The following is a 13,242-nucleotide window of genomic DNA, read 5'->3' as shown; positions in this document are numbered from 1 at the left end:
TTATCTTCAATATCTAGTACTCATGGATTAAGTTCTGAGAATGTCCCAATTGCAAGGCAGGGATCGATTTGGATTCCACCAACGGTATGCTTGTTGAGTTGGATGCTGGAGGCTGAGGCACATTTTGCCAGACCCATATGGACTACCTAATAGCCATCAAGATGAAAAAATCTCCTTATCGGTATTCCATTCCTTGAAAATCTACTTGGTACTACAAGACACCTTCCATTCCACCAAATCCTTTCACAAACTAGAATCCTTCTTATGACTTATCTGTGACAATTTCCTACATAGCTCCTTTTTTTTTTTCTCGTTGTTAGCAAATCATTCCAGTAGGGAGTGATTTCAACAGCTTTCAAACAGCTCCTGTTCCTGTCCTGTCTCTTTGTCTGTGAAATGAGATTCATCCTTCTCTTGTTCTAGAATTAGGTAGAAATTTTCTCCTCTTCATTGCCTTGGCAGTGAAAAACATATCTCATTGTAAAAAGATTTTCATAGACTATTAGAATCTCTACGGTTCCCCTTTCCAAAGCTATTAGTGTATCTTCAACTCCAAAACAGTACTTGCCTGTGATCTGACTGACTTCATCAAAGTATAATCCTATTAATTTCTTCTCTTGAATGAACCTCATGTTGGAAAGGGCTTCAGTAGATAACTCAGTGTTGTTGTTGTTAAGTACCCTCAAGTGCTAATCCTACAGTACTATACTATACTATACCAGGGCTCAATAGCTTGGTTGAATCCATTTTTACCACCGTCAGAGATACCAACGAATTTTAATATTTTTGATTGCACCTCTGATCAACCCTACCAGATTGACTAGGTCAGTTTTAATCAGTGGGTCCAGCTAAAATGAGACCAGCAGCATTCACTGTATCCCAAAAATAAACAGTTGCACAGCAGTCTTGTATTTCCTTGGATTATGTGGTGCTGTAGGATAAGCACTTGACCACAAGGCCGGTTAGAACTGAGAAGTCTGCAGTTCAAACTCACCAGCTTTTCCTCAGAAACATTATACAGGGTCACTATGTGTCTGAACTGACTCCACGGCATTTAACAAAAACTACAAATGGGCTAAATATTTAATGACGACACTTAACACCCACCTATTACAACGAAGCCAAACTTGTCATCATCCAAAAGTAGTGCTGTAAGAGCCTCTGTATCAAATTTAGTTGTCACACAAAAACAATGACATATTAATTGATTTGAAAGGTTCAGAGTCAATGTTGACTTTCTTTTTCTTTCCTTCTATTATGATTGTTCCCTCAGTAAACAACCAGACCATTTGGGGGTACTTTGTTGTAAAGTTTGAGTATAACTTTGTTATAACGTCATGGTTGTATAGGTGTGATGGCTCCCAGAATTGAAAGGCAGTTCAGTCCTGACAATGCTAGATGTGGTTCCAAATTCATCTGTTAACATTTTTGCCACTTGTGATAGCTGGTCTTTTGAAGGAATGATCAATGACGTCATGCTTATGCCATGGCCAACTCCAAGTTTTTGATGAGCTTCTTGATCTTTCAGACCTCCACGTTCCTGTCTGGAATCCTGGAGTCATCCAGAATTTCCTCAACTCCTCCTCCCTAAGGATCCAATCCTGGTTTGGCAGCAGGGGCTGGTACCCAACATTGACTCCCTCTCTCCAGACAGCTGCATGTGTTTGCTACATACAACTTTTATAAACATAGATGTTTGCATTTTTAAGTTGGGAGTGACTTGAGAGTTTTTGATATATACTTTGTTGGTTGTTGTCTTGGTTTGCCTATTTAGTAAGTGCTTGGGAAATCACATCTCCATTTTCACTCCATAGGATTTATGTAAGTTTGAACCCATCTTCCTCCTTTAACTTCAGGAAAGCCATGCAGCCCAGATCTAGCCAATCACAAGTTTCAACTCCCTGGGCTTGGTGACTGGTTTAGTTTAGGCAAGTGGCCCAGCTAAATCAATTAAGTCACTGTCCAGGGATTTTGTTGGAACAATAGAGAATGATTACTTGTATAATGAGGGTGTAGAATAAATGAGATTTAAGGAATATAATTGCTATATAACTTTAATTTTGTTTCTTCTTGTCCCCTAAAAATAAATTCAGTGGTAGAAGTTCTTCTGACCCTGAATGAAAAACCTAATAATTCTTTTAGCTTTCAGGGAATAAACAGTTATTTACATCATTAAGATTTAACTTGTCATTTAAAATACAAAGTCCTATTTAATATTCAAAGCATCAACTTTTTTCAAAGGCACTGGAGGTTTTGGTTGACAAAGTTCTACTGATGGAAAAAGAATGAGAGTTTGGTTTAACCTTTTACTTTCTTTCCCCATTTCAATCTTTACTTTATCCTTCCCTGGTTAGCTAACAGGATCAAAGTCGATGTGCAGCTGAGAGCGAGCGAAGAAGTATGGTGGCAGAAAACTTATTTTGCTGATATTGTGAACTGACTTTGTGTTCTGTTTCTAGCTGATCCTTCATTTTGTAAAGGCATTCCTGGGTCATTCACTCAGCTTCTAATTGAAAAGTTTGAGGTTCAAGTGAATCCAGAGGCACCTCAGAAGAAAGCTCTGTCAATCCAGTGGTTAGAAATGCCATACTTGTCCTACAGCGCCACTGCATGCCACAATAATAACGGTGGTGTGTCATCGAGTTGGTTCTGACCTTGTAGTTAGCAGTCCACCTTGTATTAAATGATGTTGAACATTTCAGACTCTCATTTTATTTTTGCATCAGCTTATAAAGTTTCTCTACTTTACAGATGAAGACTGTGACTCCCGGTGTGTTAATTTGCCCAGAGTCACAGCTAGGTCTTCATTGCTAGGACCGTTGTCCTGAGCTGGGCACTTTGCACTATGTAGTTTCATCTTCACAGCATCTAATATTATCAATATCTTTGTAACTTGTCAAAGTCATGGGCTAACTGATAAATTCAGGGCAAAATGTAAGCCTAGATCTCCAAAACCTGTGCTCTACCTGTGATAATATTTTCGTATCTCATCAGAACAAATGTCCATATTTTTAGTTCAAAATAGATGGTCACCATCTATAGGCCAAAAATATGGAATTAGTATTTCACTATGGAGTTTATGAAGAGCATTTTTGAGCATCCTTCAACATTCATTTACTGAAGTGACCTCTGGACTCACTGCAGGCATGGTTGTAATAGAGGGAGACCCAGACTTTCCTTATCCCCAAGGAGCTCACAGCTAAAGAGGGGCAGAGTAAAATTAGATGATATAGTACATGGCTGTACACTTATGTAATGTATTCCCGGTAACACAGAAGCCCACTAACCCCTAAAGGATGTCTCAGCTTAAGCACTATGGACATTTTGGGCTGGATAAGACTGTTGAGACAGACTTTTCTTTGCATTATGGTTTTGTTGCATTATCTCTGAACTCTACTCAGTGGAAACCAACACTCTGCATTCATTATAACAACCAAAAAGATCTCCAGAAATTCCTAGTTTGTTCCTTGATAGGCAATGTCACCCCTCGTTGACACTGTAATAGAGCTAAGCAGTGAACTTTCAGGTTGTTAATGCTGTTGTGTGTTATTTTTTTGTTAAGTTAGGTGACATCCAGTAATTTTGACTCATAGTACCCTCATGTGATAGTCAGCTGGCTTCATAGGGTTTCCTAGGCTGCAATCTTTTCTGGATCAGATTCCTAGGTCTTTCTACCACAGAGTCACTGAGCAGGTTCAAACTGCCAACTTTTATTTTAGTTAGCAGCCAGGTGCTTAACTGTTGGACCCTGAAGGTTTTAAACAAGGACTGAGCATTTGATGAGGATTTCCTGTGTGTTGCAAAAGGTTAACATGCTCAGTTACTCACTGCAAAGTTGGTGGTTCAATTCCACCTACAAGTGCCTTGGAAGAAAAACATGGTGATCTACTTCTGAAATCCTAGCCTGGTACACAGTTGTACTCAGACACGTGAGTTCACCATGAATTTAAATCAATTAGACACCAACTGTTTACTATTATTATTACCATTATTGTTGTTGCTGTTGTTAAGTGCCATCGAGTGGATTCCAACCCATAATGACCCTGTATAAGGTTTCTAAGGAGCAGCTGGTGAGCTTGAACCACCAACATTGCAGTTCAAATGACTATTATTATTACATGCTAAATGCTTTAGAAACAGGGTGTCCTTCCTTCCTTCCTTCTTCCTAACAGCTCTCTGAAGTGCACAAGCTGTGATGAAGCCCATTTCATCGTCAGGACGCTAAGAACTAAGAACTTAAGCAACAGATCTAAAGCTGCAGACTAGAATGTAGAGCTGGGATTTAAATCCAGGTTTGTCCGCTCATCCAATATACTAAGGTGGGAAAAGCATTTTCAATGTTTGCTGTTGTTGTTGTTGTTGTTAAGTGCCATCTAGTCAGTTCTGACTCACAGCGAACCTGTGTAGGGTTTCTGAGGAGTGGCTGGTGGGTTTGAACCACCAATCTTGTGGTGAGCAGTCCAATGTTTATTCTGCAGTGCCTCATCAAGACACCACTCGTTCTCTACATGTCCACCCACTGAATTTCAAGCTATTAAAATATATGAATTATTATTTAAAAGTCAGTATAATTTGTTTGCAAATATTTTGCTATATTCTTCCTGCTGCTGTTGCTGTTAAGAGCTTTTCAGCTGGTTCCATCTCATAGCTATCCTGTATAAGGTTTCTGAGGCTGTAATCTTTAAAGGAACAAAAAGCCTCATCTTTTTCCCTTTGGAGTAGCTGGGAGGCTTGAAGCACTGACCTTGTGGTTTGCAGTACAGTATAGCTCTGGTAGTGTAGTGGTTACGAATTGGGCTGTGAACCTCAAGTTTAGCAGTTCGAAACTGCCAGCTGTTCCATGGGAGAATGATGAGACTTTCTGCTCCCGTAAAGATTTACAGCCTCGGAAACCCTGTACAGGATCGCTATGAGTTGGAACTGACTCCACGGCACATAACCACCACCATTTATTGTACAGAGCCACCACAGTCTTTATTCTCCCTGAACCTAATTAGTCCAGTTTGGATGATTTGGTTATGGGAAAGTTGGCCATATGTCTCAAACTCAAAACTCACTGCCATCATGTCAATTTCCACTCCTAACGACCCTGAGTAGGAATGCCATGCTGAGGTGGTCAATCTTGACAGGAGCAACAGCCTGATCTTTCTCCTGAGGAGCAGCTGGTAGGTTTGAGCTTGAAGCCAGTAGTCCAGTGATTATCCTGCAGCACCAACAGAGCGAAAGTAGTTTTTAAACCCAAAGAACGGAGTAGATTTTAATCTTGGTTTACCTTTGGTTGTTTTTACTGATTGAGGGAACAGAGGAGGGGAAGGCAAACGCAAAAGTCCCTAACAGCAATAAAATGCTGTAGTTTAAGACTGAATACACTCAGTTATTTCTAATGGAATGGCTTGACAGCAGATTAAAAAACAGACAGGGAAGCTACCATTCCTTTAAATCAACAACTGCCAGGGATCCTCAAGGCTGCCAGAGTTGGTATTTAAATTCTAACTCCATTACTTAAGCAATACATGTAAATTTCCACTGGTTAAAATTTCTAGGTGTTTTTCAGAAGGAGTAAGCTTGATACTTGCTGTGAAGACACCTTCCCTCTTAGTTGGTATTTTGAGTTGCTACATCCATAAGTATAGGTCAAGTTCATCAAATTGTAGCAATTTACAATTGTTTCCTTTATAAAATTTCTTTTTCTTCCTCTAGTCGAGCTCTGGTCATCAAGCTGTCGAAGGTAGGCCAAATGGGTACCATCTGCAATTTTGGGCATTCTTGTATATCTTCCCCAACTTAAAATCAACTAGACGCTTCACTCTCAGCTCTAGCCCTCTGTGGCTAAGTCAATGTCCATGGACTCAGGAGTTTCCAAGTCTCCCCAGTTCAGACCATATAACCCTTCCTCTTCTCTCTTTCATCTCAAGGTCGACAAAAGTCTATGGAATGTGGTAGAACTCAGTCCATATCTTTATGGACAGGCTTTTTAAACAGTCCACCTGCCAGGGTCGAAGATTGAATAGTAGTCATTTTATAGTCTTTCTGTTATTCCAGTTATAGGCTATAGAGTCTGCACTCCGCTACTCAAGCTTTTGTATTCATGGTCTATTAACACCTTGTTCAAAATGCAGTCAGGATCAACACAGAAACCAGAATTGTTGCTGAGATTTTGTCACATCAGTGGATTTAGCTGGGATCATTGTCTATGAAATCAGGATCTGAAAAGTAAAAAGTCACTAGCATGCCAGCTCAGGGTGAGGTGTGGGCAACTCTCAAAATCTTAAAAAACAAAAGCAAACAAGCAAATAAAAAAAAAATGCTGACATTGTTGAGTGGATTCTGACTCATAGCAACCCCATGTATGTTCCAGTAGACTGTTCTCCATAGGGATTCAATGGCTCTTTTCTTCAGAAGTAGATTGTTGTTGTTGTTGTTGTTAAGTGCCGTGGAGTCGGTTCCGACCCATAGCGACCCTGTACAGGGTTTCCGAGGGTGTAAATCTTTACGGGAGCAGAAAGCCTCTTCTTTCTCCCGCGGAGCGGCTGGTAGTTTCGAACCGCTGACCTTAAGGTTCGCAGCCCGATTCGTAACCACTACGCTACCAGAGCTCCTTAGACATTTTCTTCAGAAGTAGATAGCCAAGCCTTTCTTCCAAGGCATGTCTGGGTGGATTAAAACCTCCAATTCTTTGCTTAACAGGCGGGAGGATTAACCATGTGCACTATCCAGGGACAGCAAATTACAATTGTTGTTGCTGTTGGTTGCCACTGAATTGAATGAGCCATGACAACCTTCCTGGTACATATGAAATTTCAGATCAAAGAGAATAAGAACAGTACGTCAGACATCTGACATTCAAGTAGATACTAGTGTGCACAGTTGTTACCATATGTATGCCAGGGGATATTCTGTGGGCTTTGAAAGATTGATGTAAAAGAAAAATAATTTGTAAGTAGGATGTTGTTTACCTGAGAAGGCAATGGTGGTTCCATGGTAGAATTCTTGCTTTCCATGCCAGATAACTGGGTTCAAGTATCAGAGAATGTACCTCATGTCCAACCACCACTCAGCTGTTGGTGGAGGTTTACATGTTGCTATGGCATTTTGGTGGCACTGTAGAATCAGTACTGGACTGCGAATTACAAGATCACCAGTTTAAACCCACCAACTGCTCCTCGGAAACCCTATACAGGGTCACTATGAGTCAGAACAGCCTTGATGGCACTTGACAACAATGGCAACATATTTTGGATTCTTGGTGTGGTGCTACAGGATAGGCACTGGACTGCTAATGCAAGGTTGTTGGTTCAAATCCACTAGTCATTCCTCAAAAAACTCATAGCAATGCTGTATAGGGTTTCCAAGGAATGGCTGGTGAGTTTGAGGTTCAAAATGACCTTGCAGTCCAGAACACCTGAAAATCCTACCCAGGGTCACTATTAGTCAGAACCGACTCCACAGTACTTAACAATATCCACCCTGGTTAAGTTTACCTTTAAGTGGTGAGAAAATGAGCTAGATTTCTGGTTAATATAGTAAATAGCCCACAAAAAATGGGCATTCACAAACATAAAATGCAAGTAAATTATTCCCAGGCACTTTTCAATTATATTAGGAAGAAGTGTTGGAAAGCATTGTACTGCCACTATTGCTGTTGCTGTTAAGGGACATTGAATAGGTTCTGACTCATAGCGACCTTTTATAGGGTTTCTAAAGAGCAGTTGGTGGATTTGAACCACTGACCTTACACTTTAAATCGACCTTGAAGTCCAGTGCTTATCTTACAGCGCTACACCAGGACTGCTACGACTGAAACAGATAAAATAAAGACCTAGTCCAAATGACATAAACTATATATCTTTCCATAAATAAGATTAGATTTTCCATAAGTAAGATGGATTTCCATAATAAGATAGCATTTTCCTCATTTACCACAAACATGTTTACCCTATTAAGCAATTGCTGTTTAAACTAAGTAATTGCAGTTTGAACTGAGTAACTGCTGTTTAAATAACAGCGTAGTGGTTACGAATCGGGCTGTGAACTGCAAGGTCAGCAGTTCAAAACTACCAGCTGTTTCGAGGGAGAAAGATGAGGCGGTCTGCTCCCATAAAGATTTACAGCCTCGGAAACCCTGTACAGCGTCGTTATGAGTCGTAACCGACTCCACGGCACATAACCACAACAACTCATGTAAGGTCCCTGACTGGTGTAAACTATTTGTACTCAATGACAAACTTGGGGCTTTAGAATAAGGACTGGACTGCTAACCGCAAAGCCGGGGATTCAAACCCACCTACAGCTTCAGGGGAGAAAGATGAAGCTGTCTGCTGCTATAAACATTTACTGTCCAGGAAATTTTATATAGGGGCTGTGAGTCAGAATCCACTCGATGGCAGTGGGTTTTGGATTGTTGTTTTTTTTTATTTTTTTTGCTGAAGATAATTTATTTTAAAAACAGTTGCAGTAATACACCAACAAGGAACTGCTAGATATTCAAACTGGATTCAGAAAGGATGTGAAATGAGGGATATCATATAGATCTGGCTGAGAGGCGAAAATACCAGAAAGATGTTTACTATATGTTTTATTCACCTCACAAGGGTATTAGGCTGTGCCATCATAACAAACTATGGGTAACATTTTTTCCCATTCCCTCTGTTTTGTTTTATGTACACAAAAACACTCAGGAATATACAATTGTTTAAACAACCAAAGGGCACATTTTGCAAGCCAACCTCCTGGCTGCCAGCACACAGTCTTTCTCTTTCCATGAGTCTAAAGTCCTCACCTTCTATCTCTCGCCATGTCATCACCTCTGTTTCCATCTCTGGCTAGGGTCCCATGTTCCACTCATGCTCTTCTCTCTTGATGTTCCTAGGGTCCTCTGTTCCTGGAATATAAGATTAGCTATTTCCCCCTTTATGTTTCAAAACATGACAATAGCAATTAGTCATGATAACAATTACTCACTATTGAATCTAAAGAATCCCATCCCCATCTCCTTGTACCACACCCATCTAGACAAGATGAAAACTATTCAGTGGGGCTTCTACCCCCCGCCCTGGCACACTCTTGAAAACTTGTAATTCAGCCACTTTATGCCTTTATAGAGCCCCCTCACCCATTTTAGGTAGCCAATGTCTAAGTTACCCATTCCTACCAACACTGTAAACCAAAGGAATAAGCTTGATACTTGTTGTGAAGACACCTTCCCTCTTAGTTGGTATTTTGAGTTGCTACATCCATAAGTATAGGTCAAGTTCATCAAATTGTAGCAATTTACAATTGTTTCCTTTATAAAATTTCTTTTTCTTCCTCTAGTCGAGCTCTGGTCATCAAGCCGTAGAAATTAGGCCAAATGGGTACCACCTACAATTTTGGGCATTCTTGTGTATCTTCCCCAACTTAAAATCAACTAGATGCTTTACTCTCAGCTCTAGCCCTCTGTGGCTAAGTCAATGTCCATGGACTCAGGAGTTTCCAAGTCTCCCCAGTTCAGACCATATAACCCTTCCTCTTCTCTCTTTCATCTCAAGGTCCACAGAAGTCTATGGAATGTGGTAGAACTCAGTCCATATCTTCATTATTGACTTTCCCCACTTCCACTCACATGAAGACCAATAGGATCACCAGCGAGCTTACATGCCTGCTTGTATGTTCCCTGTGATTTTCAGTCTTGGAGGGGGTTTGTCCTGAAGGGACTTCGTTGCTTGCCTTAATTGCTCCCTGGTGAACAGCATGCTTGTTCTTTTAATACCCAAACAGACTCCAATTTTTGTTTTTTCCTGCTGGTCTTTCTTTCAGGAAGTATCTTCTGTTCTACTCCAGGCTAGTCTGCATGTCCTTTCAAGCGGGAATGTGCCACCTCATAAGGTTCTGGATGGGTTAGGATTCCACCTAAGGTCCTATATATTATAAAGGCTCTCCAAGAAGCCTATTTCACTGGACAAGTTCTAGAACCCCTTTTAGGTATTCCAATCAATTATAGGTTGACAGACATTCTGTAATCATGTTTCCCGATATTCCTTTCTATCCCACTCAAGTGTCTATTTTACAATAGTAGGCAAGGGAAATCAATATCCATAACACAGTTAGCATCTTAACATTATTTCCCCTCTTTTACCCATTCAGACTATGCCTCGATCCCTGTATCACAGTGCCCCTGTTGTTCCAAGGTTGAGCATACATCACTATTTACCTCTGTCCCATTTAGCCCATGCAAACCTACCTAAGTGTTCCCCAATCTACCTTGTTCTTCCATTCCCATACCCCTTCTTGTGCATTACTCTCCCCTTCCTTGTATATTACCCTCCCCAACACCTGAACTATGATGTCTCTATCTCCTAACCTATGTTCTACTATCCCCTCTGTCCTACTCCTAGTAACTAACAATGATTTTTTTTTTTCTTTTTCTTTTCATATGGGTATCTCTTAAGGTTTTAAAATATGGTCTTATGCAATATTTGTACTTTTGTGACTGACTAATTTCACTCAGCATAATGTCCTCAAGTTTCGTTCATGTTATGGAATGGTTTGCAGCTTCCTTGTTATTCTTCAAGATTACATATTATTCCATTGTGTGTCTGTACCAAAGTTTGTTTATCCATTCTTCCATAAATGGGCACTTAGGCTGTCTCCATCTTTTTGCTATTGTGAAGAGTGTGGCAATAAACGTTGGTGTGGGTGGATTGGTTTGTTTTACTAATGCAAAAGTTGGTAGCTTGAACCACTTAGCAGCACTGTGGAAGTAAGGCCTGGAGATTGGCTTCTTTAAAGATAACATTCAAGAAAACCCTGTGAAACTGATTTCTACTCTGCAACACATGATGTTATGAGTTGTAACAAACACATCCACCACAGGTTTTGTTTTGTTTTAGTGTTCATGTGTGCCTGTTGTTGTTGATAAGTGCTGTTGAGTCAGTTCCAACTCATAATGACCCTGTATAGGGTCTGTGAGGAGCAGCTGGTGAGCCTGAACCTCCGACCTGGCATATCAAACTAACTTTGCAGTCCAGTGCATTAATCCACAGCACCACACCAGAACTCTCATGTGTGCCTAGGAAGCTATTAAATTCTTCCTAGTTCAAACCTTTTGTAACTGACCATGCCTTCTGCCCTACTCTGAGTCTGGCTGGCTCCTACTCATATTTTTTAAGGCTATGCTTGCTGAAAAAGCATTTTTCCTTAATACTGCCATTGTAATTAAGTTCCTATCTTATACTCTTTCTTAAAAACTACATTTTATTCACATTTAGAGCAACTTACAATTTATGTGTTTGTGCTTATTTATTTAACATCTGTTTCCCCATTTAATGCCTAATTTACAACATATACAACTATATATCTAAGCCCAAGCCCCAACCAATGCTCACAGTGGGAACTCTGCATATTTAATGAATGAATAATAAATATGAGCAAAACAGAATTAAGAATGATCCTGTATTCAGTCCTGGGAGAAACAAAGAACAGCCCCAACTCCTGGTAAGCCCTGACTGTATTTGGTTTCTTTTTCAAAAATATCTGTGATATTCCCCTTTGTATATTTTTGACAAAAATCTTTTTTCTTGAGCCAACTAGAATGAGTCTCTGTTATGTACACCACTTCTGGCATAACCTGAGAGTGGTGCATGTTGACAGTCAAAGTAAATGTCATAATAAAATGACTACTTTCCGACAGAAAACACCAGAGAAAAGAAGGCCCCTCAGTATTGTTTATCTTTTTTTCATCCAGTCTGAAACCGAACACTTCAACTAAATGTACTTCCTAAATTTAACCCTTTAGTGCACTGGCCCCTGACTCTACCTAGTGGAGATCTCTGTTGTTGTTTTGTTAAGTGCCCTCAAGTCAGTTAGGACTCATAGTAACCCTGTATAAGGTTTCCCAGGAGTGGCTGGTGGGTTTGAACCTTGACCTAGTGGTTGTCAGTTCAGTACTCATACTTCAATGCCAAACCAGGACGCCAGTGGAAATTTATAAACCCAGGGAAATAAATCAATCTAAATGAAAATGAAAAAACACCAAACATCCTTCATGTCCCCAAAGGAAAATGTAGACACAAACCCCAAAAGCCAAACATGACCTTCTGAGATGTTTTATATCCATTCAGAAGCCCTGCAGAAAAATTAAATTGGGGTAATTATTTTTCTGTTTGTTTTTAGCCCCCATTCCAGACGTTTCATGCTCCACTGTGCACATTAAGAGTCTAAGGACCCTATAAATCTTATGTCCCCAGGAACTTGCCAGTTGACTTTTCATTCATTTCTACCAATGGGAAGCTCTGGCTGGAATTTGGAAGGCAGAGTGAAGAAGACAAATTTGCTTCCTGCTCAGCTTCTGTTGACATATTCCAGCAACAATGGACAGTTAGCCCTTGTGGCACCTCTACCACTCCCAGCAGAGTCCTGGTGTGGTGCTGCCAGTTAATGTGCTGGACTACAAAGTTTATTTGAACCATATGGTCAGTGGTTCAAGCTCATCAGCTACTCCTCAGAAACCCTACACTGGGTGGCTATGAGTCAGAACCAACTCAATGGCACAAAGCAACAAAAACAACAACAACTTCCAGCAAGAAGTTCATGGCTCACTGAGTAGCACCCTCTCAGGAGTCCCAGTATTTGTAGGTAGTGTTTTATTTGTGCTTTTAGGACTGGCCCAGGCAGGCATCTTCTCTATGGTTCTGGACTCTGGAGATAGCCATCTCTTAATTTTGTTCTTCAGCCAGAGAGCTGCAGCTATTCCTAGATGAGGCTCAACTTAACTTTCCCTGGACATAACCAATTTCCTAAATTAAATTTCTTCTGTTGAAAAACCTAGAGTGACTTCTGATCTGTATCTCTCTTAAGACCTAGATATCCTGACTCAGATCAGTTTTAGAAAATGAAAGAAAATGACCTGATGAATAAACATATTAAAACCTTTTTTAGAAAATCACAGAACACAACAGAAGAAATTAGAAATTACACACACACACATGAAAATATATTACTGTAAGTAAATATATGTATGTTTATATATGGGCTTGAAAAAGCCTTTGGTAAATGGAATTAAATGTTAATGTAGTTTTTCTATTAACTTTTTTTTTTTTTTGTTTTTTTTTGTGTGTGATTTGAGTGAAAGTTTACAGGGCAGGTCATCAGTTTTACATTCAAGAAATAATTTACTTTGTTTCATTACAATGATTAAAATCCCTTCCATGTACCATCAGTTAACAGTATTTCTCTCTATGTTGGGAGCAACTAAACCGAAGGTCT

General features: G+C 40.0%; 1 pseudogene; it reads right to left on the bottom strand.

Annotated features, from left to right (window-relative positions):
• Positions 1-345: 345 nt before the first annotated feature.
• On the bottom strand, positions 346-4,206 carry LOC102840014 (annotated as a pseudogene).
• Between the last annotated feature and the right edge of the window lie 9,036 nt (positions 4,207-13,242).

This window comes from Chrysochloris asiatica, unplaced genomic scaffold, assembly GCF_000296735.1.
Source record: "Chrysochloris asiatica unplaced genomic scaffold, ChrAsi1.0 scaffold00014, whole genome shotgun sequence".
In the NCBI taxonomy this organism is placed as follows: Eukaryota; Metazoa; Chordata; class Mammalia; order Afrosoricida; family Chrysochloridae; genus Chrysochloris; species Chrysochloris asiatica.
This window is presented reverse-complemented; position numbering and strand designations above follow the sequence as displayed.